We start from the raw sequence: 27,383 nt of genomic DNA on the forward strand, positions 1-27,383 counted from the left end.
TGCACATTGTGCATAGAGTTCAAGATCCGGGGCCACAAGCCCTCCCTGCGAGAGCGGGCTTGTTAGTAGTTCCCAGCTCACACATGTCTGTTTTCCAGCCCCCTCTAGGGCTATAGGACTAGAGCAAAGAGAATTTAAAACTGTTCGGGTTACGGGGATAGGTATATTCACAAAGAGATATAGAAACTTGTGGAGAACTATCATTTTGGTTATGGTGATTCTCCCATCCAAGGACAGTGGCAGAGCCAACCGGAATCTAGATTTACTCTCTAGCCAGTCCATCAGTTTCCCGAAGTTCATACACCAGCCTTCTTGCAAGCCTCTGCTAAGCCACAGTCCTAGGAATTTTACAGCATCATCAGCCCAAGTAAGCGGGAATTCCAGGTCGGTTTTTAATGGTGCATCAGATAATGGTAGATTTGATAATTTTGACCAGTTTATTTTTATGCCTGACATGCCTCCAAACTGGAGAATTTCCTGCAATACTGGAGTTAAATTTACAGCTGGTTTACAAATGTATAGGGTGATATCATCCACATACATTGAGTTTATTAGGCGTCTATCCATGAACCCCAGACCGCGAGCAGTATGGTGTTGCCGTATTCTAGCTGCCAGTGGTTCCATCGCTACCACAAAAAGCAGTGGTGAAAGCGGGCAGCCTTGCCTAGTGCCACGTGTTATATTGAATGGTTCTGATAGAAGTCTGTTGGCTCTTAGGCGGGCCGTAGGTTTAGTATAGAGTAGGCTAATGAGTCTGATGAAGTTAGGGCTGAGCCCCAGTCTAGGCAATATTGTGAATAAGAAGGGCCACTCCAAGGAATCAAATGCCTTGGTGACATCTAGAAATGTGGCGATGGCTGGTAGTTTGTGGTCAATCTGGTGGACTGTAGTGAAGAAGGTACGCAGATTATGGGCCGTTGATCTACCTGGAATGAATCTGGACTGGTCTGATCTGGCTATAAGCGGAAAGATTGGCTGTCGCCTGTTGGCAATCAGTTTAGCAAGGATCTTTACATTCACATTAATCAATGAGAGAGGTCTATATGAGTCACACATATTGGCCTGCTTATCGGGTTTCAAGAGCAAAATGATCACTGCCTCCCGCATGGTTGGTGGCAGCGAACTACACTCCAATGATTCCTGATACACATCCAACAGACGGGGCACAAGCTCTTCTGCGTATGTTATATAAAAGGAAGTTGTTAGCCCATCTAACCCAGGCGCCTTCGCTCCCGGCAGGCTATTTATAACCTGTGTTATATCTTCCACAGAAAATGGGACATATAGGTAGGCGCTATGGGCTTTGCTTAGCCAAAGTAGCTCGATGGAATTTAAGATAAGCATTTAACTTAGGGTGTGGAGCGCTCAGTGTGGCTGTATATAAAGAGGAATAGAAATTTGTGAGATGGTTGTGTGTGGCTTGTTGTCCCCTGATTGGAGTCAGATTATCATCTAGTAACTCAGTTATGAAGGCTGTAGATGAATGCTGTTTAAGTGCAGTAGCAAGGGTTCTGCCCGGCCTATCGCCTTCGCCGTAATTGCGCGCTTTCGCATCTTTCCCCAGGAACCTGGTCTCCCTGGCTGCCTCCTCCTCAAACTCTGATATCTTCTCCCTCATGAAAGCAAGATGTGTGGGTGCCCCTTACTGGTCAAACATAAATTCCGAGGTTCTAATCTCTTTTTCCAAATTTGATAGTGTTGTCCTTATTGACCGTAACACCCCAGCTTGCTTAGAGATACAAGCTCCCCTGATAACTGCCTTAAAGGCTTCCCATAGAGTGGAGGTAGAGTCCACCAAACCCTCGTTTGTGGAGAAGAATTGAGTGATCTTGGTTCTGATCTCTTCTTTAAATGCTGTGTCTAGGAGAGCATGGGGTGGGAGACGCCAGCTAAACGTGTGGGGCATAGTCTAAGGTACCATCCAGCGCAGTGCAACTGGGGCATGGTCTGAGAGCGTGCGAGGCAAGTGTAGCACGTCTATGGTCCAGGTTGCAACGTCTCCAGTAACCAGCCAATAATCCAATCTGGACCAGACCTTATGATGTGATGTCATACATGTTCCCTCCCTAGCTGCAGGGTTTCAGCTGCACCAGATGTCAATGAGATTATGGTCGAGGATAATGGTGTTCAGTTGTTGTGCTGCCCTAGTGTGCGGGCAGCGAGCAGCCCCAACTCTATCCAATACGATGTTTAATGTGACATTGAATTCTCCGCACCAGATGACTCTGTCGTCTTCTGCTGCAAGAACCTTGGCCCAAACTGTTTGGAAAAATTGTGGGTCATCAACGTTTGGACCGTATACCGTAACCAGTGTCATTTTTATGGACATCAGCATGCCTCTTACAATAATGAACCTCCCTTCTGGGTCAATATGTACATGTGTTGTCATCCAGCCTAGTCCTCGTCATATCAGCACCGAGATCCCCTTTGCGTAGTTTGAGTATGGGGCCGAGTGCACCTCACTCCAGTATCTATTGTGGATCTTGGGCTCCGTGCCACCTTTTAAGTGTGTTGCTTGCAAAAAACACACATCTGTACGATGTCTGATTAGATATGTATGCATTAGTCTTGACTTCCTGAAGTTGTTAAGCCCTCTAATGTTCCAAGTTATAAATTTGACCTCTGTCATGCTACAGTAGTAATGTAATAGGAAGTGTACCTGTATAGAACATTCTCACAGTGGAGCATGAATCAAAATCGGTAATTTTTTAACACAAACCTTAGGTGCGCATATATGCATACAAAGGATTGATAAATAAACAAACTTGGATCTGTTACAAGTCAAAGCTGCGTAGAAAACAACTGCATGTCTGTAAATGTTGTAACCATCCCCTCCTCCCCACCTTCCACACCAGCCTCCCAATTAGGTTGTGACTTGGTACCACCCCCCTCCCCGAACCCCCCCAATTTACACATAACAAAGAACACATGGGAGAACTCCCTGTGGGGCTTGTGTCGCCGGCATATACCTGCCTAGTGGCAGGGTGGCCAGGCCGTAACAGGTTTTGTGGAATTCGTTGGGCACAAACTTGAGATAGCATGAAATTGAGAGATAATAGGGTCGCTTCTGGCTTTGTAGTGTAGGATAACAGTTAGGACTATTGGTATTGGTATCATACCAGGTGCATAATCAAATGCCAAAAACAGTTAGTGTTATCAGTCGTTGTCGCTTAGGTTTTGTTCTGAACCGGGTTGCTGCAAGGAGATAAGTGGCGACTTTTTGGCACATATGTGCTGGGTGTACTTGAGGGCCACCTTGGCATACGTAAAGAAGTGAACTTGACCTTCATACGATATCTTCAACTTAGACAGGTACAGCACAGCATATGGAATGGAGGTGCTTTGTAGGTTACGTTTTGCTGGTGCAAACTCTCTGCGAGCAGCCTGCACTGATGGTGTATAGTCTGGGAAGAAAGAGAGAGTGTTACCTTGGTGAGTGATAGGGCTCTTGGTTCTAGCAGCTTTTAGTATCTCATCTCTGTCCATATAGTTCAGAAGCAGCGCAATTATAGGGTGAGGCGTTGCTCCCACCAGCGGTTCAGGGCCCAATGAGCGGAGCGTGCGTTCATCGATCATTACTGATGAGAGCACCAGCCCAAATAGTTCACACAGTAGCTTTTTGATAAAGGGCTCAATTTTCGGGATTGCAGTGGTTTCCGGCAAGCCAATAATTCTGAGGTTATTGCGCCGAGAACGGGCTTCTAAATCTTTGTTTTTCGCTTTAATCACCGCCAATATCTTTTCCATGTCAAGGATTTGTGCTCTAGATTCAGCTTGGAAGTCATAGGTGTCCGAAAGCCTGTTCTCCAGGGTATCTAGGTGGGTTTCATGAGTGTCCACTCTTTTTTTTACCCTGTCTAGACTCGTGGTAATGGGATCGATCTTGTTATCAATCGTTTTGACACTGGATCGAACATCCAACAGTATCGTGCGTAGATCTTCCTCTTGCCTCTCACCCATATCTCTGGTGCCATGGTCAGTGTCTGGATTGGTGCTGGCTTCCGTTGTGCGGGTCTGGCGCTTATTTTCAAATGGAAGCTTTGATTGTCTGGGGTCTGTCTTCCCCATTGTGCCTAGTGTCACACCTGAGCACGCGATAACTTATGGATGCAGTTGGACTTTTCTTATTTAATTTATAGCAGAGCACTCTAGGTTCAATTGTAATCTCCGTGCTATAGCTCATTTACTTCACCTGAGCGGAGCCGCTTCAACCGGAGTGCGCCGCAGTTTAGTCGAGGGGAGCCTGTGAAGAGGTCTCACCCGAGTATCCCAGAGGAGTGGGGGTCAGCACCCTCACACAGGAGCGTATTGTTACAGGTATGTAGAGGATAGCAGATGCCAGGCCTCAGCCCCTACAACATGCACAGGAAGGCCTTGCAAGGAAGAGTAGCCCAGCAAAGGGGGCCGGATGGAGCACGGCAGAGTGCAAGCCCCCACGCGTGCCGCACCCGCCCAGTCACAGCCCCACAGAGCAGACAAGCCCAATGGGGAGAGTCCAAGGCAGCAGGCACCTGCCCCACCAGCCCCAGCCCACACTCACCTCACTCGGTCAGACTGTCGCTCTGTAGCAGACTCCCCGGGGGGAATCCGATCGGTTGTCACCCTCACTCCATTCTGCCGCCTTCCGTCGTCTGGCACAGCGAGGAGCTCCCGCCCAGTGATTCAGATGTCTGGCGAGTACAGCCCGCGGGTTGTGGCTCCGGGTCCACAGTCAGGCCAGCACAGAGTTAGCTGCCACATCGATAGGGGAGGACCAGTCTCCGACCGATCTGTGCCGGTAAGTTGATAACCGGATCTCCACAGGGCAGCTGAAACACAGGGAGGTCCGGGAGAGCGCCACACGTCGTACCTGCTCTGCGGCATCATGGTGGCGATGTTGCAGCGTAGAACAGGCTGCAGCGCAGTGGGCTTCGTAACTTTGCTTTTGCTGAACCCTCACGTCCGCAGAGTCTCACATTCAAAGCGGAGGGTGTTACGTTACATTTCCTCTCGTTGGCGGTAACAGATTTCAGGCATAGATGGTGATTTTATAGGATGATTTGGCCTGGCCTGCAGAGCCCCTCTAGAAGGCGGCCATTCTGAAGCACGGCAAGCCAGGCCCTCTCCAAATCACACACTTCTGAGCACCCAGGTACAGGGCAATGCAGTAATCCAGCTTAGAGAAAAGAAAAGCTGATTTGACTGTCTTTTGAAGGTCATGGGGGATAAATGGGAAGGTTTTTTTCAAAATTTTCAACACCAGAAAAATCAGAAGAGGTAATAGAGTGTATCTGTTTCAAAAAGGATAGTTTAGTGTCAAATATGACTCCTAAATTTCGAACCTTCTGGACAGGAGTAGGTAATGTGCCTAGGCTCAGTGGCTGGGATGAGTCATTCAAGAAAGAGGTTTCCTTTCCAAAAAGCAGCACTTCTGTTTTGTCTGTATTTAGTTTCAGACAATTATTCCGCATCCACTGTGCCACTTGGGACATGCAGTTACTGAAATTTCTAGCCTCTTTGTCCACGTCCGATGAGATAGAAACCACTATTTGTGCATCATCAGCAGAGGAGAACACAGCTAGCACTTGACTTTGAATGAGCTTGATGAGGGGGCTAACATATACAATAAACAACGTGGGACTGAGGGAGGACCCTTGAGGAACACCACTAGGTAAAGAGAAGGGTGATGAGCTCACTTTCCCTAAGCTCCACTCATTGCTGCCTAATGCTAAAAAATGAGCACAGCAAAGTCAAAATCGATTTTTTAACCCCAAGCTGATGGAGACGTTTTATGAGGAGTGAATGGTGGACCGTGTCGAAAGTGGCAGAAAGATCTAAGTGTAGCGTGAAAGGGGTCTCATTTACAAGGCAGCGTTAAACCACATTAAGTGGCTTAACACTGCCTTGTAAATAAGGTGAAGCTTCTATTGCCATCGCAACCTCACTAAAAGTAAATATGCCCCTTGGTGCGGTCTTAGGGTTAGACCAGAGTGGTCCATATGTAGAAGCTGAAGTGTATGGCCACCCTGTATCATTCCTTATTGATAGAGGTGCTACCCGATCTACTATTCAAATAGTGGGACTCCCAGACCTACCCCTCTCAGGGAAAAATAAACAAGTTGTAGGAGTGACAAATAAGCAGTTTACCAATTCAATTCCAGAGAAGATCCCGATTAAAATAGGTTAATTTGAAGAAAAACATCAGTTTATTTTTGATTTGAGTACTATAAATTTTCCAGGGCGAGAGAGATTTATTATACAAATTAAATTGCACTATTTACTGCACACCAAATGGTGTAGATTTTTAAACCCATGATGAGGAGGTGGAATTTAAAATGATCCGACAACAAACGAGTACAATAATTTTTCTCCTAATGATAGTAAAGAATTACCTGCATATTTTAAAGACACTGTGGATACAAAAGTTAGGTATCTCACAGGACAAGATATCAGACTAATTAAAGGTGTAGAATGAGTCTGGATTACAGTATAAGCAAATACAGTATATCCCAGATCACCACCATACCATTTGACTCCTAAGACAATTGCAGGAATAACGCCTGTAATAGAGGACATGTTACAAAAAGGAATCTTGAGGGAATTAATTGGGAGGCTGTGCAACTCTCTGATTATGGGTTTGCAGAAACCCTGTGGAAAATGCAGGATAGCGCAGGACCTTGGAAAGATTAATGAAATAGTAGTCCCAAGTTGTCCCGTTGTACCGAATCTGACCACATTACCGTTTCAGAATCCATGTTCTGTAGAGTGTTTTATTCTGATTGACTCGTGCAAGACTTTCTTTTCAGTGCAATTGCATTAAGAAAGCCAGTTCCTCTTTTCTTTTGTGTTCCGGCAGAGATTTTTAGCATGATGTCGTGTCCCACGAGGGTATATAGAGAGTCCTACTATTTTCAAACAAATTCTAAAAAGAAATCTAGAGTCATTGCAGATGCCCTATAATTCAGTACTTATACAATATATTGACGATCTGCTTGCAGCATCAGAAACACAAGAAGCTTGTAAACAAGATACCATTGCTTTATTAAATCACCTGGCTGAGAATGGACATAAAGTATCCCCAGGTAAACTACAGTCCTGTCAAAAAGAAGTTCAATTTCTGGGACACATATTTGAAAATGCAGCTAGGAAAGTTGCGCCAGAAAGAGTGGAAGCCATTCTTCAAAAGAATCCACCTCAAACGGAAGTCATGATGTTTTTGGGAAAGACTGGCTACTGTAGACAGTGGATACCAAACTTTTCCCTAGTGGCAAAACCTTTACTGAGGTTGACACACAGAGATGTGTCTGATCCGATTCCATGTGCCAATGACTGTATGAAAGCCTTCCTAGAGCTGAAAGAAAAATGGTGTCACATCTCAGCACTAGGTATGCCAGAATATACAAAATAGTTTACCTTACTCTGCAGTGAGAGAGAGGGCTGCGCTCTGTCAGTGCTAACTCAGATGCACGGTGATGCCCAAAAATCAGTGGCATTTTTCTCTACCACACTTGACCCTGTAACTGCAGGTCTTCCTGGTTGCCTTAAAGTGGTTGTCGCGGTGAGCACAAGTCTGGAAAAAAGTGAGAACAATGTGATAGGATACCCTTTAACTGTCCCCGCCCCACACTCAGTGGCGCTTCTATTGACAAGAATGAAAACACAATACATGACACAATCGATTTACTAAATATGAACTTCTGATACTGTTGTTTTGAGAAGATGCCAGATATTAAATCCATCAACTCTTTTGCCAGTAAATTATGTTGTTTGTGATGAAACTTGAACATGATTGCCTGAATGTCATGGACTTATGCACCAAGCCAAGACCTGATATTAAAGATGAACCCCTGATTGATCCCAACCATGTTCTTTTTGTAGATGGTGCACGTCTCAGAAGTAATGAGGGTACATTGAGAGCAGCATATGCAGTGTGCACTGTAAACGTTGTTGTGGAGGCCTCCTTGCTTCAAAGAGTTACCTCAGCACAAGCTGAAGAATTGATTGCCCTTACCAGAGCATGCAGTTTAACTGCTCACATGAGAGTGACTATTTTTACGGAAATTTAGTATGGCTATTGTGCTGTCCATGATTTTGGGCAATTATGGTCACAGAGAGGGTTTGCAATTACCTGAAGGGATTGAAGTGGTTAAATGTGCAGCTCATCAAAGTGGTAATGGCTATATTGCCATTGGAAATAGAAATGCTGATTTAGTAGCACGGTATTGTGCTTTGTTGACCCTTACATTTAATGTAAATTTTACATGTGAGTCGGAAGAAGAAACTTCATCGCCCTTGTTGATGAAAGTTACTGATACTTGGGACGAATTGAAAAGGGTACAGGAAAATGTTTCAGAAGCAGAACAATTCAGTTGGATCAAGGTGGGTTGTGAGAAAAATTCTAATGACATTTAGATGTCAGCTGATGGGAGACCCGTGTTGCCAGACAGTTTGTTGTTCCCAATGACACAAAACTATCACAGATACACACAATTAGGTAGGAATGCCATAGTCAGACTTTTTTGCCAGAATTTGTTTAATCCCCGATTTAGGATGCTGGCAGAAGTTTGTCATAGATGTGTAATATGCAAACAAATGAATGCAGGAAATAAAACACATGTCACAATAAGTCATATGGAGAAATCAGGTGGTCCTTTCAACAGAATACAGATGGATTTTATTGAGATTCCTGCTTACAACGTGCTGAGGTATATCCTGGTCATAGTATATGTTTTCTCAAGATCGGTGGAATCCTACCCAACTAAAAGAAATGACAGCCTCACTGTAGCCAAACTGTTATTGCGAGAACTGATCCCACTTAATGCATGCTATTTTTTCTTGAATCAGAAAGGAGGACTCATTTCAACAATGAGGTCCTGAAGATGATTTGCACAGCATTACAGATCAAGCAAAGATAACACCGCAGTAACAGACCTGAAGCTTCTGGAATAGTTGAACAGGTCAAGAGAACTCTTAAATCAGGATTAGCGAAAGTTTGTGCTTCAACATCACTGAAATGGCCAGATGCTTTGCCTTTGGTATTGATGAATATTCAAGGTATCCTAGATAGAAAGTCTGGTTTATTGCTACACAACATTTTGATGGGCAGGGCAATGAGATGGCCTGCATTAACTGTAAATGCATATTTGAACATCACAGATGATATGATACTAGATTACTCAAAAGGATTGGCTGATGTGGTCTGTTCTGTCTATTACCAGGTTACAGCTGCCACAAGAGATACACACCAAGAACAATTCCACAACCTCACTACTGGTAATGTTTGGGATCAAGAAGCACATTTGGAAGAATTGTTTTGAACTGACATGAAAAGGCTCCTTCCAAATAATCTTTGTGACCTATAATGCTGTTAAGTGCTTTTGAGTTCCGAATTGAATTCATGCTTCTCACACCAAGAAAGTGACAAAACCAGAAGAGGCAATTGTGGTCTTAGATCCTGAATGAAGATCATTGGTGGCTGTACTACTGCCTGAAAGTCCACCTAGACCAGTGGCACCGCCACCACAAGGACAGCAAGAAGAAGAAAGGGTGAAGATTTGCAAGTCAAAAAACAAAAGCCTAGTGCCTGAAGTTAAGCAAAGTGGCATCGGAGTCTCTAACGAAATAGAAGCAGAGACAGTTTTCCAAAATGGAAACAATACTGTTGGTCCATCAGTACGACTTGAAGAGCCAGGTGAAGGAACAACCTCTAGGATAAGAAGAAACATCTGTAAAGCTAAATGGTCACAAATGTATGAACAAGAAAGGCTGAGGAAGAGTACATCAGTTGATCGAATACCAGCAAATATACAAGAAGAAACTGAGTCAAGTAATAAAAGTGGTATAGAGCAAAACAAACAATCCCTCAGAAGCTCAAAAAGAGCAAGGGTACATTGGTGGAGGTATTCAGCACCTTTATGGACATGTTATGTGGACAAAGTACTGAATGCCACATTAGATGATCTGTGAGATGCAAGATCTGAACTTTATGAACCTTCATGACATATACGCGTTAAAACGAAAAGTTGGAAAAGTCTAAACTAATAACTTAGAACTATTAAAAGCTGAAAGAAAGAAACAATTACAAATCAATGAAAAGGAACTGTCTTGTTAGACCTTTATTATTTTAATTTCTTATTTTACTGAAGATCAACCTAGGCCCTGGTCTGCAGTAGAAGAGTAGGGATAACAATATAGAAGAACACAGAGTAGAGTTAAGGATTGTCTAATTAGAAATCTGAACTGCTCAGCCTAAGTCATCTTTAAAAGCTACTAACCATATTTTACAGTGAAACAACTGAACTGTTGATTTTTATAACACCTAGCCTGATTTAAGAAAAATGTGTTGCATTAGAAATAAGTGTAAATATGATGTGCTCAATCTTCGTAATAACAGTAATACTGATCACTATAGTATTAGTGGGATTTTATTTAACCCCAGAAGTGCAGCATAGATCAAATAATACAACTAAGCATAACTGCATACCTCAATGATCAAGACCAACAAAGAGCTTGTTTTGTTAGCTACAAGAAAGATGATTTCTCCACTAATGTTTACTCTAGATTCGTACAATAATATACTCATGCTATAGACACAAAGAATTATTATGTTTGTTCTCATTTACTCACATCTACATCAGAAGATGCCACTTATTATCACAAGCCATTATCATATGCTATTTATTGTAGTATTATTTCTCATTTGTTAATTGATGAGAACACTTTGAATATTTATATTTTAATTATGATCTAATACTTTCAAAAGTACCTTCAATAGAAAGCATGAACTTACACCTACACGCAGAATAGATGGGCACCGTTTGGTATTACTTCTTTTCCCATTGACCTATAGATAGTTTTAAGGCTTACAAAAACAATTTAACCTGCTTGATGAGACCTATACAGAAGATTAACATAATGGCTTTAGAAGAGAGATACATTAATATAACACGTACTAAGGATAAACATAGTGATGTTTTGTAAAATGTTTTAAATGAAAGAAGAAGATGAATTTAGAAAGAAAATTATTTATCCTAAATTAAGGTTAGATAGTCAACACAAAGGCAAAATGTGCATTTGCAGAACAAGAACACCGAAAAGAACAAACATGTAGGGATTAGTAGTGTTGAACACACATTTGAATTAACAGGGTGAGCGTACCAAATTTTACATTGAGCAGAATCTGCAATTCCCTGAGTTTATTTTATTTGTGGACAGAATACTTATTCCTTTCTACCTGCTGTTTGGGAGGGTATTTGTTATTAAGGTGCACTAATTCCTGTATTGTATCATGTACAAAGCTATATCATTAAAAATGACACCAGCACACAGACACAAACGTAGTACTGAAACAGGAGCTGAGTTAGTAGGAGATATATTTGGTGCAATCATTATAACTGTAAATGGCACAAAGATTTGGCAGCTGTCAACTGTTGTCAACAAAATGGCAACCAGCATTTCTGGAGCTTTACTGTTAGTGAACACTGAGTTAATTGCTATACATTCAATGGTTTTGAAGGACCCTCTAGCATTACACATTTTACTAGGATGAAAGGGAGTTTGCAAAATGCTTCAATTAACTCACTGCTGCTCCTAAATACCTGATGAGAGTAAGGAGATTGAAGGAGGTACAAGGAATATTTCAGACTTAAAACCTGAGTTGGAAGAGTTGGATACACCTATCGTCTTTATACATTTTTGAAAAGGAATTCGTATGATTGGAAATTGGTTTAAAATGGCAGGAGGAGACATTTTAAAGGCTGTTTTATGCCAGTAATAATGATAGGGCTTTGCTTACTGTCTGTTGACATAATATTCTTGAGCAATATATATCTTTTAGGCAAAAGAAGAGGAAAATATTAAATAAATGCACGCATCCCGGGAGGTCAGCGCTCGTCGGCATGTATTAGCTCTAGAATTACCACAGTTATCCAAGGAACAGATGGAGCGATCAAAGGAATCATAACTGATTTAATGAGCCATTCGCAGTTTCACTGTACAGGCCGTGTGTTCTTACACGTGCATGGCTTAATCTTTGAGACAAGCATATGCTACTGGCAGGATCAACCAGGTAGTCGCACCTGCTCACGCGGTGGGTTTGGGAGCCACGTGCTCATCTCCCCGACCAGCAACCTTCGCCCACCCCTCCCTCTTGGAAGCCTGCTAAGGAAAGGAGCCCACATGCCTGGGCGGGAGAGCTCGCTGGAGGGGTGGAGAGGTAAAGTCGCAAGGGCACCCGTGGGCCCAGACGTCTCCCCCGTAAGGGAGAGGCAGGCCGAGGTACAGCCTGAGTGAGACAAAGGGGTGCCAGAGCCTGGCGGCGGTACCCCTCAGAACGGTTGTTCCGAGCTGCTGAGGAAATGCGCTGGGCAGAGAGGGGTGACAGCATGGCGCATGGGGCCTACAGACCTGCCGGGCGGCAGCGCCTGAGGGCCAGGTGCCACCCAACCCCTCCACTCCGTCGGACCACTGAGGGGCACGAGCTGCCAGGGCTGCTCAGCCTTCGCTCCGTTGGATAGGGTGAAGGGCCTACCACCAGTTGGCAGGCCCTTAAGTCGGACAGTCCATGTGGGGTGGAAGCTCTTTGCTTGAAATAACAGCGAAGGTTGGGCAAGCAGTCCATCCCTAAATGGACCGAGAGTGCCCAATCGATCGGAGTAATATTAAATAAGAGATCAAAAAAGATTTGGAATTAAATCGTCTCATGAATGATGATAACATGAAGTCATTAAAGTATCAGGGTCAGAAAAGAAAGAGCAAGACTCAAGGGTTGATGAAAGTGCTCTCAGTATGAACTCACATGTGAGCTGACTTTAGAGTAATGGTTAAGATAATCATCAGAAAGGGCAATTGATAGAGTAAGAAAATGTACATGAAAATTAATTAACGTAAATGATAATTTGCATTAGGTATTGACAGGAAAAACACACTTTTAAATGGCACGTAGTCAAAATGTGCAAAATGCACAAGGCATCCATATTCATTGGTAAAAGGCTGTTAGATTTTTCTTTAACAAACAAAGGCTTTAGAAATTGCTGAACCATGCACAAATGTATTTGATAGGTCGACCTCAATGGGACTTGCTCAGATTTTGTCACAGCTGCTGAATGTTCAGAGTTTATCAAATGTATTACTTTCTTAAACCACATATTCTAGATGTACCAAGTTTGAGCTTCCTATCTATCTCATGTTTACAAAATCAATGTTCCCTCTAATTTTTTTGCTCTCTGTGCAGCAGTGGAGGGTCTCTGTGCGCTGCAACAATGGCTACGTGCGCCAGGAACCAGACCGCGCGTGTGTGCAGCACCAAATGTCACTCCAAACGTTTACTTAAAAAAGTGAAGAGATGGTGCATTTTCACACATACAGCGTCACGTTAAGGGTCTTAAGGCCAGTTTGCAAATTGGATAAACACACCATGACATGAATTGGTTACACAGGCAAGTACACTTCAGGTTTAGAAAAGCACAAGACTTCAACGGTGGTACCATCATAAGATTTTAATAAATATTCTTAACTGGAGCACTGTTCATTGGGTGGGGAAATGTTGAGAGCCTATACGATATCACATATACACAATAAGGGAGAGGGCCGTTCAGACTCGTCAAGTGGCATCACTAGATGGGTGACAGGGTTGCTTCTCACAGCGATCCTTGTCATTTTTCCAATGCTGATAAACTCTATCTAGGTCAACTTTCCCATCCAGGAAGTAGGCCTTTGTCCTCATCAGCATATCCAAATGCTTCTGCTCTAGTCTATTCCTCAATATACTCTTGATAGTATTCATGTGGCTGAATCCTCGTTCACAATCTGCACTAGATGCTTGAAACGTTGCGCAGACATCAACAAGCTGAGACACCACACTATACCGAGCAGCACTGCTTACAGTGAAATTCACCATGTCTTGAAAGGTGGTAAATAACCCACCCTTTACATGTTCTGCCACCACATATTTATAGTCTCTGTATTGTCGAACAACATCTTCTGGTGTTTCACAATCACCCAGGACAAAGACATTTTTATACTTTTCAACAAGTCTTTGTATATTCTCAGTCCCAAAATCAAAATGTGATTGTGTTGCTATTGCCTGGATTTCAACACTTGCCCATTCTTTCAGTTCATCTTCAGGGAACCTTTTTTGCATGTGCTCACAAAGAAGGGAAACAAAAGACAAAATAGGCCCACTGTCAAACTCTTGCCTGTCCTTGTACAACACCATCAGATCTCTTACATTGCTGCTCCAAAAGACAGTGTCTCCCAAATACTGTTGCTTAATTTGGCCAATCTTTGATCTTGCTATAGTACAGCTTCAACAGTAGTCAAAGAACTTTTTTGGAAGGGTTTGCACAAAGATGCAAATTCACCCAGAATGTCATTAAGTACTGCAAGGGAAATATGGTAGTTGGAGTCAGATAGCTTTTTGTAACAATATTTAGCAACTGGATCATTCTCCTCAACTTTCTCATTCTCAAAGTAATTAAGAACAGCCTCGTAATTACGAATTAGTGCACCAACAGCAAAATGTCTTGAAAGCCACCGGACTTCATTCAGTGGTCGAAAAGGGACTACTTCACATTCAGTGACCAATGCAATTTCATCCAGCCTGGACTTCCTTGCAGGAGATCTGGAGAACACAGTGTAGAGAGTCCTCAATAATGTCTCCATCTCTTTAATCATTGGAACCCTCTTCCAGGCATCTTCAACTCCCAAATCTTCTCGATGGGCGAGACAATGCTGCTCAACTAGATGAGGAATGGATTGTTTAAGGCGAGTAGCAACATAATTATTCTTACCCAGCATCACAGACGCACCATTTTCATGAGGTCCAGTTCATTGGCAGTGTAGAATTCTTTCGCGGCAGTAGTGATAGCCTCAGCATTACAACTAGTCAGCTTCACTTCGCCCCCAAACTGTGTTTTGTGCTCTGTTGATGTTACAGGTCGGAACTTGAAGTACAGGATGAGCATTTTTGTAACAGAAATATCTGTGCTCTCATCAATTATCAATGTGTGATACAAAGCATGCCGAAGTTCTGCCATAGCTTCACAGTGTATCACGCTATTGATGGCCTCAAGGAACTCAAAGGCATAGTTCTTGCTCCTCCTGCTGTCTGGTATCTTCACATACAAAGCTTGGTGGTCATGGATGTCTTGTACATATAACATTGAAGTATTCATCTTGACTGCCAGCAACACGTTGATGATGAGAATCTTAATCTCCTCAGGCATAGATCTTTGGCGTTCAACTACTTCCATTCTATTTGCTTTGTCAGTGGCAGTTTCTGTCAGCATTGCCCGCACTCCATAACCAAACCTGGCAGCAGCACTTCTGTTTCTCAATTTCACCAATGCAGACTTGTGTACTTTGCTAAGTAGATGGCGTTTCATGTAATCCAGTTTCCAGCCATCACTCCATTTCTTCCCTGTAGAAAAGTCCCCAACAATCTTGGCTTCGGCACATGTTTTGCAAATCAAGCCCACATCTGGACTGTATTTAAATAGTTCCCCGAGTTGCACGCAAACCTTGCTTCATGATTTCTGTGTCTCAGCCCCCACAATTCCTTTCATCCACTCTTCCTAGAATACAAGGCAACATTTCTTCCTTTGTGGTGAAGCACTGCACTCTCCCAAAGTTATAGCTTTGCGCTTGAACATTTCCGTGTCCGCCGGTTTGAACCTGCTGTGCCACAAAGCCTGCAAAATAAGGGAACATGGCTTACGTTGACGTCTAGCTCATGAATGCAATCTGTTATACTACAATGTACTAGATGCACCACAGTTTAACTCTACCAAACAATTACCTCTTCTGCTTGAACTCACGTGCACCTGTTTAAATGTATGGGGTTCTGGCTGCGAAACCTGCAACAAAAGAAAACATGGGTAAGTATATTATACTACAATGTGCAAGATGCACCACAGTTCAACTCTACCAAACAATTACCTCTTCTGCTTGAACTCACGTACACCCGTTTAAATGTATGGGGTTCTGGCTGCGAAACCTGCAACAGAATAAAACATGGGTATGTATCTTATACTACAATGTACTAGATGCACCACAGTTTAACTCTACCAAACAATGACCTCTTCTGCTTGTACTCACGTACGCCCGTTTAAATGTGTGGGGTACTGTCTGCAAAACCTGCAACAGAATAAAACATGGGTAAGTATATTATACTACAATGTACATGATGCACCACAGTTTAACTCTACCAAACAATTACCTCTTCTGCTTCTACTCATGCACGCCCATTTAAATGTCTGGGGTACTGTCTGCGAAACCTGCAACAGAATAAAACATGGGTAAGTATTTTATAATACAATGTACAAGATGCACCACAGTTTAACTTTACCAAACAATTACCTGTTTGTTCTGCCTGTACTCACGTTTGCCTGTGCAATTGTATTCGTAGTGCGGTCTCACAAACCTGCAAAAGAAAAGAGATGCAGATTGTGAATCTATTTATTCAGCAACCCCCAACCCAACGAGGAACGTAAACAGAATTACCTTGTCTTTGTGGGTACTCACACCTGACCACTCAAATCCAAATACCTTACAGACTGGAAACCTGCAATTGAAGACAAGATTGTCAGCAAACGCTCGAAGAATTACAAACTATGAATGGGACCGGTATAGAGACCCCAATAGGAAAAATGACCAAATAATTACCTAGGATTCCAGTCTAGGACAAACAGGCGTGTGCCCATGTGTTTCATTATTAGCATCCATTATCTTAAACTGGTCTATAAATCTGTATTTTGTGTTACACCCTCTGTGATGCAGCTTTTCCCTGGCATTCAAACTGCGCAAATGGTTGAGGTGGGTGAACAAGGAAATTCACAAGGAGAACTGAGCAGCACACAATCCATCAAAAGATCCCACCTGAAGATGATACAGTGGCGTGCAAAAAATATGATAACGACTTTCTAGCAATTTTCAGGCAACCATAAAAATATCAAGATAACTCTGAAGAATGATGGACCTGCTGCAGAGCGATCTAAGTTTTGTCTAGTGGAAGTTGAATCATCATTAAGTAGCCGAGGAGGTTAACCCGTTGCGTGCTCATGACGAGCTCAGCTTGTCATGAGTCACAGTGGAGCTGTGCTCATGACGAGCTGAGCTCGTCATAACTGCCTCGGCCCGCCCACGCCCCTGTGCGGGAGAATTAATCAGTGGGCGGGGTCGTAACGAGCTCAACTCGTCATGAGCACAGCTCCACTATGTCATGACGAGCTGAGCTCGTCACGAGCACAGCAGCGTGGCGGCTCCCCCGCACTGCGGGGGAATTACCCCCGCAGGGAAGGGGTTAAAATGCCTGATGAAAAGAAGCTGGTGAACCATGCAGATCACAAATTACATGCAATGAAAATAGGTCAGTGCATTACTGCTTCTGTCAGACAGCACCTTTTGTTACTTGGAAGTTTATAAGTTAAATCCTAATATAGAACAGTGAGTTATTAACTACCAAAGAGCTGCATTTCCAGTCATTGCAATGGCAGAAAACCTGCGACAGACCACCCGAGCGGAAGAGTAACATAGCTTTTGATTTTAAGAACTTAAGGGGTTTTTTGAACAGTAGATAGAAAAATAAAAAAATTCAGCCTTAAATTTAAAAATCTGCATCAAGAGGAATAACCTTCAATCATGTTTTACTTGCAGATATTTTTATATATTTCCCGCATCTTCATTGCTTTGATTTTGTTCACAAGAAAATGTCACCCTTAGCCATCGAATGCTAGTCATCATAAGTACATTGAAATTATGAAAATGTCACACATAAGCATTCTGAAACCTTGGCAGCTATGCTCACTTTACTAAGAAAGGAGTAGAGGAAGTTTAAAAACAGGGCATGTGCTTTCACAAAGTACATGCTGTGTTTTTAAACTTGCTCTACTCTTTTGTTAGTAATCAACAGGGTTACCTCGGCTGCCCTTCTTGTTCAAATGGACAATTATGGGGTTTTTCACAAACCCTGCCATGATTGAAGAGAAAAAACTGACTGAAGGACCGAAAGAAACTATTTCATGAGCTTCTGGACATTTGAACAGTTTTGAATTTGCGTCTACCTCTGAAGTCACTAGGAGTATGGTGAACGTGGTCCTCCAGTTATAAGTGAGGAGGGAGAAAAACCTGAGATCTGCTGCACACAAGAAAAGGATGATGTTTGGGGAGACCTGATTGCTGGGCATACTGGGCCCTCATCTAGTCACTCAGGTGAGGAATAAAGAAAATATGGTAGTTAGAGAGGGGGTGTCTTTGAATGGGCTGCCTACATTGCTACGGTTCCCAGTGAGACTGAGGGTTGAACACTTGGCAAAACAAAATATTTTTGAAAGGCAGAGTCAGTGAAAATCATATTGGAGAGACTACTTGTGGACCTTGAGTGAACCCTGTCTCATGTGGTTTACTATTTTGTCCAGTGTTGTGGTATGGGGGTTGGGGATGGTTGGGCCTTGGTCTGGTCTTTCCAGAGATCATCCTCTGGTAGGTAGGGGAGTTTAGGGGCTGGGGTACATTGTGGAAGGTGTTTGATGATATATATTCATTTGTCGCTCTTCCATCCTTCTCCTTTTCCCTTGTTTACTCCTAGGGTAGTCTGAGATCTGTGTTGATGGGAAATTCTTGAGTATGCCTTAATATAGTAAATCCTGCTGCGAGCAGAGGTGTCGAGAATAATAACGTGACAAGTGATGCAGCATTGGATTATTGTGCATGTTTCCCATGATGTGCTAAATTAATTAAAAAACAGTTTTAACACAAACCATTAAACATCTCTGCCTATGCACGTGCATCCATGCGATGTACGAGTGGCCAGATTCAATGGACTTTAATATCATTCAAACATGGCTGTAGTGCAGGGGTCTTTACCAAAATCCCACAATCTTCCCTGCACCACGCATTACTAACAAAAGAGTAGAGCCAGTTTAAAAACACAGCGTGTACTTTCTGAAAGTACACGCTGCGTTTTTAAACTGGCTCTACTCTTTTTTTAGTAAAGTGCGGTGCGGGACGATTGTGGCCTTTTGTTTAAGTATTGATGTTAATCAGAGCCCCTTCACGGGCTGTGATTAACATCAATACTTAAACAAAAGCCCACAATTGCTCTTGCAGCCTCGCATTATTAACAAAAGAGTTGAGCCAGTTTAGAAACACAGTGTGTACTTTCTAAAAGTACACGCTGTGTTTTTAAACTGGCTCTTCTCTTTTGTTAGTAATGTGTGGTGCGGGAAAGATTGTGGGCTTTTGTTATAAAGTATTCATGTGAATCACAGCCCGTGAAGGGGCTCTGATTAACATCAATACTTAAACAAAAGCCCACAATCTGCCCCACGCTTTACCAACAGCCACATGCCCACAAGCCCACAAGCCTGCAAGCCCTCAATCCCCCAGGCAGCCTTACCTGCACTCTGTCCCGACTCTTCCTCCGGCACACCGCATTCAGAAAGTGCCTGCTTTTCGCGCGATGACCTTAAAGGGAACGGTGCACATAATACTGAATAGAAAATCACAGATTTTAACAAAAATGCTTACTTTTATGTCAATACGAAAGCCATTACTTAACTAAAAGTCTGCAAGCAAATGTTTCCTTCTTCAGCTTAGTTCATTTTTACTCAGTGAAACATTAAACAAATGATAGAATAGACACTGCAATAAACTTTCCTGGGAACCAAGGTGAGATGTTTCCAGTCATACAAATGTTTAGTGATGTCTGTTACATATTTGATAGCAGACTGTGGACTCCATGTGTTTTCTGTGGGAAAGGAAGAATAAAGCTTCTCACCATTGAAGATGTCTTCTAATTGAACTGGAGTCACCTGATCCACAACGTTGTTGTTTGCATGTTTTCTTGTCTTTTGCATTAGTGCGTGTTTCTAGTTAGTTCAAACTCTCAAGCACAGAGAACTTAATCACTCTCACTTTCCCCATGCAACCATATATTTTCCTTTACAGGATCTGCGATTTGCTGTAGGCTAATGCTGATGGCTATTACTGTTGCCTGTCTCTTTGGAGGAAATGCCATATTATACTTTTCTATCCGGATGGGTGTACCTACTGATGCATCTGTTTTCCCTATTTCCCTATTGAGGTTTATTTAGTACAGAATGCTACTCGAACTTTATGTTGATTGTGAAGATTGTAACTCAGCTACTAAATTTTGACTCACACCTTTCCTGAACTCTTTATGAATTCCATTAGCTTTTACTTCTATTAGTTTGAATAGAGACTAATTCCTTTATTGAACACGCTTGGCAATTTGTGAATATAGATGACTTTAACCATATTTTCCTTTTATAATTTCTGTAATAGAATGTATAAGACTTACTAATTGGTTAAGAGACCAAAGAGAATTTTCTAATCTCTTAAAAGAAAATAAAGCTTTTGAGACCGATTTAAAATTCTCATTATTGACTGAACTTAAACTGTTAATTTTGATGATAATTGACTTGATTTTATTTAGTTTTTAGTAAAAAATGAAGGCAAAGATCTGTTGCTTTGAAGAAGAAGATCTAGCTTGGAGTTGGACACGATTCTTGTAAATTAAAGGTTGAATTGGATTTGGAAAGAACATTTTGGACTTTTTCTGTGCTATCAGATGTATTTCATGATATGTGGGATGCTTGCTTGGAACTGTACATAAATGAATACGTTATTGCAAGATGTTGCCATTGATATGAATTCTTCCCCTCCCCACCTTCTACCCTCTTCATTTTTGTGTGTAGTTTTTTAATAAAGATTTAAGTATTTATTAAAGTGTTGACTCCAGTATGGAATGGCATTTCCCTGACAGGTTACCTGCTTGCAATGTATGACCACAGTGAAGCAGTGATATACAAAAGAGAGACAAGGAGCACATGGATTTCTGGCATAGTGCTCCAAATAGTAACTGGGTAACAATGAGATGTATGCAGTTCCTTAAGAAAGAAGAACAAAAACAGGTTGGTGTTTAAAAAATGAGGACGCACAGGGGGGGCATCTGAATGCTCAGGAGCCAGAGGCCTCACACACCCAAATGCTTCATCATAGGGCATTGCACCTCGTTGGGCCAGTACTGCAATTGCTGACAGGCACCCACAAGGAAGCCCATTGGGCCACCAGTGCGTCACTTTTTATTATTTTTTTTATTTTTTTTATTTTTTAAAAACCTTTATTTTCAAAAGTCAGGACACAGCTATTCAGACGACAACCCGGAGGTTCGGCAGCATCGATATATAGAAACAGAGATGCGTCCCCAGTACCGTGAAAGGAGAAGTGCAAAGGTTCAATTTTAAGTAAACACAAAAACACACAACAAACCCCAGCAAGGCAAGAACACTGAAAGCCCATGGTGAAGCCCCCCAGGGGAGGCCGGACCCCACTCATCTACCAGTTACAGTACAGTGTAAAGAGGAAGAAGGGGGACAGCAGAGGCCAAAAAAGTCCATAAACCATACTGAGCTGGAAAGAAGGTTAGGAGGAAAGCTGTTCCTCGGGAGGATCCAGATCCGGGGCAAGACATATTCCCCCCCTGTATTGATTCCACCGCCCCCAGATGGCGTGCCACTTCCGGGGGCGGCCTCTAGCGCAATAGACCGTCTTCTCCCTTAACATACTCCAGTCCATATTTTCTTTCCACGCGGTCAATGTGGGGGGCCCCGCGGAGCCCCACAATCGCGCGATATCTCTCTTAGCGACCATGTTACCCAGAGTCACCCATTGGGTCTGTGCCTCATCGTGGTCAGTGGGCCCCCAGACATTCAGGAGGCAACACCGCGCTTCCGGCTGCATAGCAATGCCCGTCACCTCCCTCATCACTGCATGGACTCTCCTCCAGAATTCCGTAATGACACCACATTCCCAAATGATATGCAGGAAAGTACCCACCATACCACATCCCCTCCTGCATAGGCCGTCCTCCGAGAATCCCATGTGAACCAGCCTTGGCCCCGTCACATACACTCGATGCAGTATTTTAAGCTGCACCAGCCTCAGACGGGACGGGATCGCGACCTCCTTAGGAGAGAAAACAGCCGACTGCCAATCCTCATCATCCAACTCGAGGCCATCCCTAGTCCACTGGTCCCTCAGCCCCAGAAGCATGTCCGCCCGGACGTTGATCAGTTTCTTATAGATGAGCGAGATCGTGCTCTCGGGCATATGGCCATCAAGGACCCGGTCCTCCAAAGGAGAGGACTCAGGCACCTTCTCACCCTCTACGAGGACTGATCGGAGGGCGTGACGCACCTGAATATATCGGAAATACTCGGAGGGCCCCAGCTCATACTCCGTCTGCAACTCTTCAAAGGACTTCACCTTCCCCTTATTCAGCACATCTCCCACCCTGGAGATGCCGATCAGGTCCCATTTATCAAACCCTTTTGTGTGCCAAAGCCTTCCCAGTCTCTCCGATTCAAACAGCGGGGTAGCGAGGGTGAGCCTATCCTTCCAGCCCAGCGAGTCAGTTGCCATCTTCCACACACGCACTGCCACACCAGTGGGCCCCGTGAGGGACGAGTCTAGGGACCGCGAGTACAACGCCCTGTAGTAGTTACCACCACGCAGCAACCACCTGTCCATGGCATACCCAGGGCTGAGGGCAGGGCCATAAAACCCATGATTAATCGCGCTCAGCTGGGTGGCCCAATAGTACCGTCGGATGTCTGGGAGCGCAATGCCCCCGTCGTACCATGGAAGCGTCAACTTTGCTATAGCTATTCGCGGCCGCCCATCCCAAAGCAACGTTCGTTGGAGGCCTTCGACCTCCCGAAAGTATTTGGCCGGAACCCAGTCCAAAGTATTCTGCAGTGCGGAGAGGAAGCGGGGAAGAGACATCATTTTAAACAGGGCCGCACGCCCAACGAGGGAGAGCGGCAGCCTCCGCCAGCCTTCAACATCCCGCCTCAGGCGTGCCAGGGGGGGGAGCAGGTTCTTCTCATATCGCACAGCAGAGTCCATGGAGATAAAAATCCCCAAATACACGAAGCCCTGCTGAGCGACCTGTATCGAACATGTTCTAGGGATCGGTGGAGCCTCGCCACTAAGAACATACAAATACGATTTACTCCAGTTGATAACAAGACCCGAGTTCCTACCAAAAGATGTGAGTACGTCACAGACCACTATAAGTGATTTCTTGGGTGAGGCGAGATACAGCAGGATATCATCGGCATAGAGCGAAATACGGTCCTCGTGTTCAGGCGACCATCTAAGGCCCCGTATATCCGGGTGCCAACGTATCCACGCAGCCAGCGGCTCAAGGGCGAGGGCGAACAACAAAGGCGACAGGGGACAACCCTGCCGAGTACCCCTCCCAAGCTGAAACGGAGTCGACGCCCGACCATTCACCACCACACTCGCAAGTGGCCCCTCATACAGCAACCTCACCCAGCTCACAAAACCGTGGCCAAAGCCGAACTTGGTCAGCACGGCCCACAAATATGCCCATTCCACCGTGTCAAAGGCCATCGTGGCGTCAAGAGACGCCACAATAGCTGGTTCACGCAGCGTGCCCGCCCTGGCGATTACACCATGAAGGCGCCGAAGATTTAACGCTGTGTTTCGGTGCGGGATGAAGCCGGATTGATCCGGGTGGACCAAGTCACCGAGTACCCTAATCAATCGGGTCGCCAGGATTTTAGCCAGAATTTTCGGCTCTGCGTTAAGAAGTGAGATAGGCCTATATGAGGCGCACTTATCTCGGGGTTTGCCCTCTTTGTGTATAACCACGATCGTCGCCAGTCGCTGGTCCAACGGGAGGGTCCCACTCCCCCGCGCCTCCACAAACATGGCGCGCAGGTGAGGGGCGACCCTATCTGGAAATAGCTTGTACAGGTCGACCGGCAAGCCGTTCGGTCCCGAGGCCTTGCCCGAGTTTAACGCGCGGATAGCCCCCACCACCTCGTCAACCGTTATGTCACCATCTAGATCGTCCCTATCTATATCGGAGAGACAGGGCAACTCGATATCACGGAGGAGGTCACACGAGTCCTCGGGCGGCCTATCCGACACTGAGGCATAAACCCTACAGAAATAGTCCGAGAAACACTTTACAATCCTCTCAGGTTCCACAATCGCCTCTCCCCTCTCTCCCGTCAACTCTGGCACAACTCTATTGACCCGTTCTTTTTTGTCCAGCCAAGCCAGGAGTTTCCCTGCCTTGTCACCAACATCATACAAACGGCCCTGCTGTTCCCTACTGAGGGTCTTAGCGGCGTTCGTCACCAGGTCCTTATACTCAGCTTGCTTCAAGCAAAGCTCATGCAGTGAGGACTCTGTGACCTCCTCCTCCAGCACTCCCTCCAGAGCCGCGATCTCCTCCTCAACCTGCAGAACCTCGCCATCTCTCCGCCGCTTGGCAGCTACTACTAGGGAGAGGGCTTCCCCTCGGAGCACGGTCTTAAATGCTTCCCACAGCGACACTGCCGAGTCCACGGATCCCTGATTGTCCTTGAAAAAATTATCTACTTTCTTTACCAGCGCGCTGCGCATCTTTGGGTCTCGGAAATACCACGGGTTGATAGGGGCCACCCTTCCTCCTCCCTCCCGACCTAGATCCAGCCGGATCCACACTGGCGAATGGTCAGATATACCACGCGCCATGTGCCTCGCCTCGGAGACCAATGAGGCATGCGCAGCCAGAGTGAGTAGGTAATCAATCCTGGAAAGACTACCATGTGCCCCGGAGTGGAACGTGTATTGGCTCTGTGTGGGGTGCCGGAGCCTCCAGCAGTCTATCAGGCCAAGCGTGTCTAGGAAGTCTGGAAGCCACTTCTGAGCCCCCCCCCTGTGTCTCTGGGCGGGTATCTATCCAGCAGGCCGGAGCCAACAGCGTTGAAATCACCTCCCACCACAAGCATACCCCCCGGGAGATCTAGCAGGGCCCTACCCAGATCTGTGAACGTGGAGGCCTGCAGGGCCGGCGGGACATAAACCGAAACTAAAACCAAAGTTCTTCCTTCCCACCGCCCCGCCACCGCCACAAACCTCCCCCTATCATCAACAATGGTGGAGTCCACCTCAAATGGTAGCGAGGCTCTGACTAGGATGCCCACACCCCTGGACCCAGAGGAGAATCCCGAATGTGCTATGAATTTATAACCCTTCCTATTCAGAGCGTAGCACGTATTGCCTATAAGATGCGTCTCCTGCAGCAGGGCAACATCCGGCATTGACCGTTTCAAGAATTGCAAAACAATCCCACGCTTAATGCGATCCCCCAAACCATTAACATTCCAGCTTATAACACTTAAACCCCTACCCCCCATCCTCAAACGTAAAGAGGCCCACCCCACACCCGAAGAGCCACCATGGAACAGTCCTGGAAAGAATCCCCATGCCTTGCAGAAATAAACCCCCCAACAACAAACCCAAAATCCCAGAAACCCCCCCCACCCTGCACCCCTGCTGCAGCTTACAAAGCCCCCCCAACTTGCAGTGTGCCTGTCGCCCTACAAAACCCAAAATCTACAAAAAGTACCCTAAGGGAGGAAAAGAGCACCCCTCGTCCTCCCGCAGCCCTCCGCATTGACTGCACTCTATTCAAGTCTTCAAATATAGCCAAATCGAGTCAGACCGGCTCCGAAAAATCAGCCCTGCCCATCCCGGCCACTGTCCCCATCCTCGGCAATGTCCTCCCCCGTCCGTCACCGGGGCAAAGCGTCCAGCCATTCATCGGCCATAACAGGAGAGTCGAAGAAGAATGTCCGATCTTCGTGCACCACACGTAGTCTGGCAGGGAAGAGCATGGCATACTTCAGATCCCTCTCCCGGAGCCGCCTCTTCACCCCCAGAAAGCCCTGTCTCTGCCTCTGCACCTGCTGGGTGAAGTCCGGATAGAAATTCACCGACGCGTTCTGGAAGGGGACCGGGCCCGTCACCCTCGATGATTGCAGGATAGCGTCCCGATCTCGAAAATGAAAGAGCCGAGCGACGATCGGCCTCGGTGGGGCACCCACCTTGGGCCTCCCACCCGGCACTCTATGGGCCCTTTCAACCGCAAAGAACTTTCCAAGACCCTTAGGCTGCAGATAATTAAGCACCAAGTCCTCGACAAGCAGGTCAACCGAAGCCTCATCCGAGGACTCCGGGACCCCGATGACGCGCACCTTGTTGCGCCTGGCCCGGCTCTCAAAGTCCTCCAGCCGGCGGGCAGCGAGATCACTCTCGGTCCTCAGCTTACGAACCTCGATCTGCAGTTCCGTGACATCATCGGTGAGGCCCGTGGTCTTGAGGTCCAGGGTCCTAACCCGTTCATTCGTTTTGCCCAAGTCCGCACGGATCAGGTTAACATCCACCAAGATGGCATCCACCTTATGCGCCAGGGCATCAAACTGTCTCCCAATCGAAGTCTGCATCCCTTCGAGCGCGCCCATGACATCCTGTAGTGAGAGCTCCGGGGCCAAAGGCGAGGCCGCATTCTGGGTATCCGGCGACTGGCTCGACCCACTCGGTGATCCCTTCTGCAGAGCATAGCGGTCCATACTATTGACTTGGGTATAGGCTCCCCGCCTGGTAGACTTAGCCTTCAGCCGATCCACCTCTGCTTTGCCCGACATGGTTGATACCAAGCAGGTCGGGTCAGATAAGACGGGTCCCTCTCAATGAAAGGAACCAGGAGTGATCAGTTCTGCAGTGGGCCACCAGAGTAGCCTGCAGAGCGTCCATAGGGTAATAAAGCCACCAAGAGCTCTCCAGGGGCAGGGCTGACAAAGGGAGAGAAAGCGAAAGTGAAAGGACGGGGACCTCCGTCCGACAGTTCACACCTCGCCTGGCCGTTGTTGTTCAACTAGAAGTCGGGCATCCTGCCAACTCTAGCCCCTGGCATCCCTCGGAGATAGGCCGCAATCTTCCGCCAGGCATAAGTCCGGTTCCCGGTGGGCGATCCGACCGCGGGTAGCATCAATCGCCTCCCTGACAGGTCATCCACACGATGCAATGCATACCGACAGGATTAGAGACAGGATAGTCGACGGGGGGCGCGAGGGTCTCGGGAGCTCAGAGCTCACGCGGCCATCTTGGTCAAGCGCTAGGCTCCTCCCCCCATGCGTCACTTTTATTGATGCACCAACAGTACAATGGGCTTCCCCATATTTACAAGGTCATGTAATGTCACCCTGCGTGACTTTTCATGGCCTTGTAAATATGTTATGATCAAAAGGAGGGACGCGGAGCCGAGTTAATTAGGTCCTGCTCGTAGGCCCCATTGAAGTAGTAGATAAGGAATGAGCAGTTCCTAGGGGTACTGTCTAAGACAGGGGGAAAGGGGGGAAGGGGAAGCACAGGTCGTTCTTCGAAATGCCCTCACACACCCCAAGGGATGTCATGCTTCATCATTTGGGCATTTGCCCCTCGTGTGGCCGGCGCTGCAATGCCTGACGGGCTCCCGAAACCGGGGCTCTTTATCGGGGATCTTTTGAAGAAGCCGTATGGGTGCG

The 27,383-nt window shown here is 45.6% G+C and overlaps 1 pseudogene; it reads right to left on the bottom strand.

Annotated features, from left to right (window-relative positions):
- Positions 1–14,713: 14,713 nt before the first annotated feature.
- LOC146865687 (uncharacterized) lies at positions 14,714–15,629 on the bottom strand (annotated as a pseudogene).
- Positions 15,630–27,383: the final 11,754 nt, after the last annotated feature.

This window comes from Triturus cristatus, chromosome 2_1 (assembly GCF_964204655.1).
Source record: "Triturus cristatus chromosome 2_1, aTriCri1.1, whole genome shotgun sequence".
In the NCBI taxonomy this organism is placed as follows: domain Eukaryota; kingdom Metazoa; phylum Chordata; class Amphibia; order Caudata; family Salamandridae; genus Triturus; species Triturus cristatus.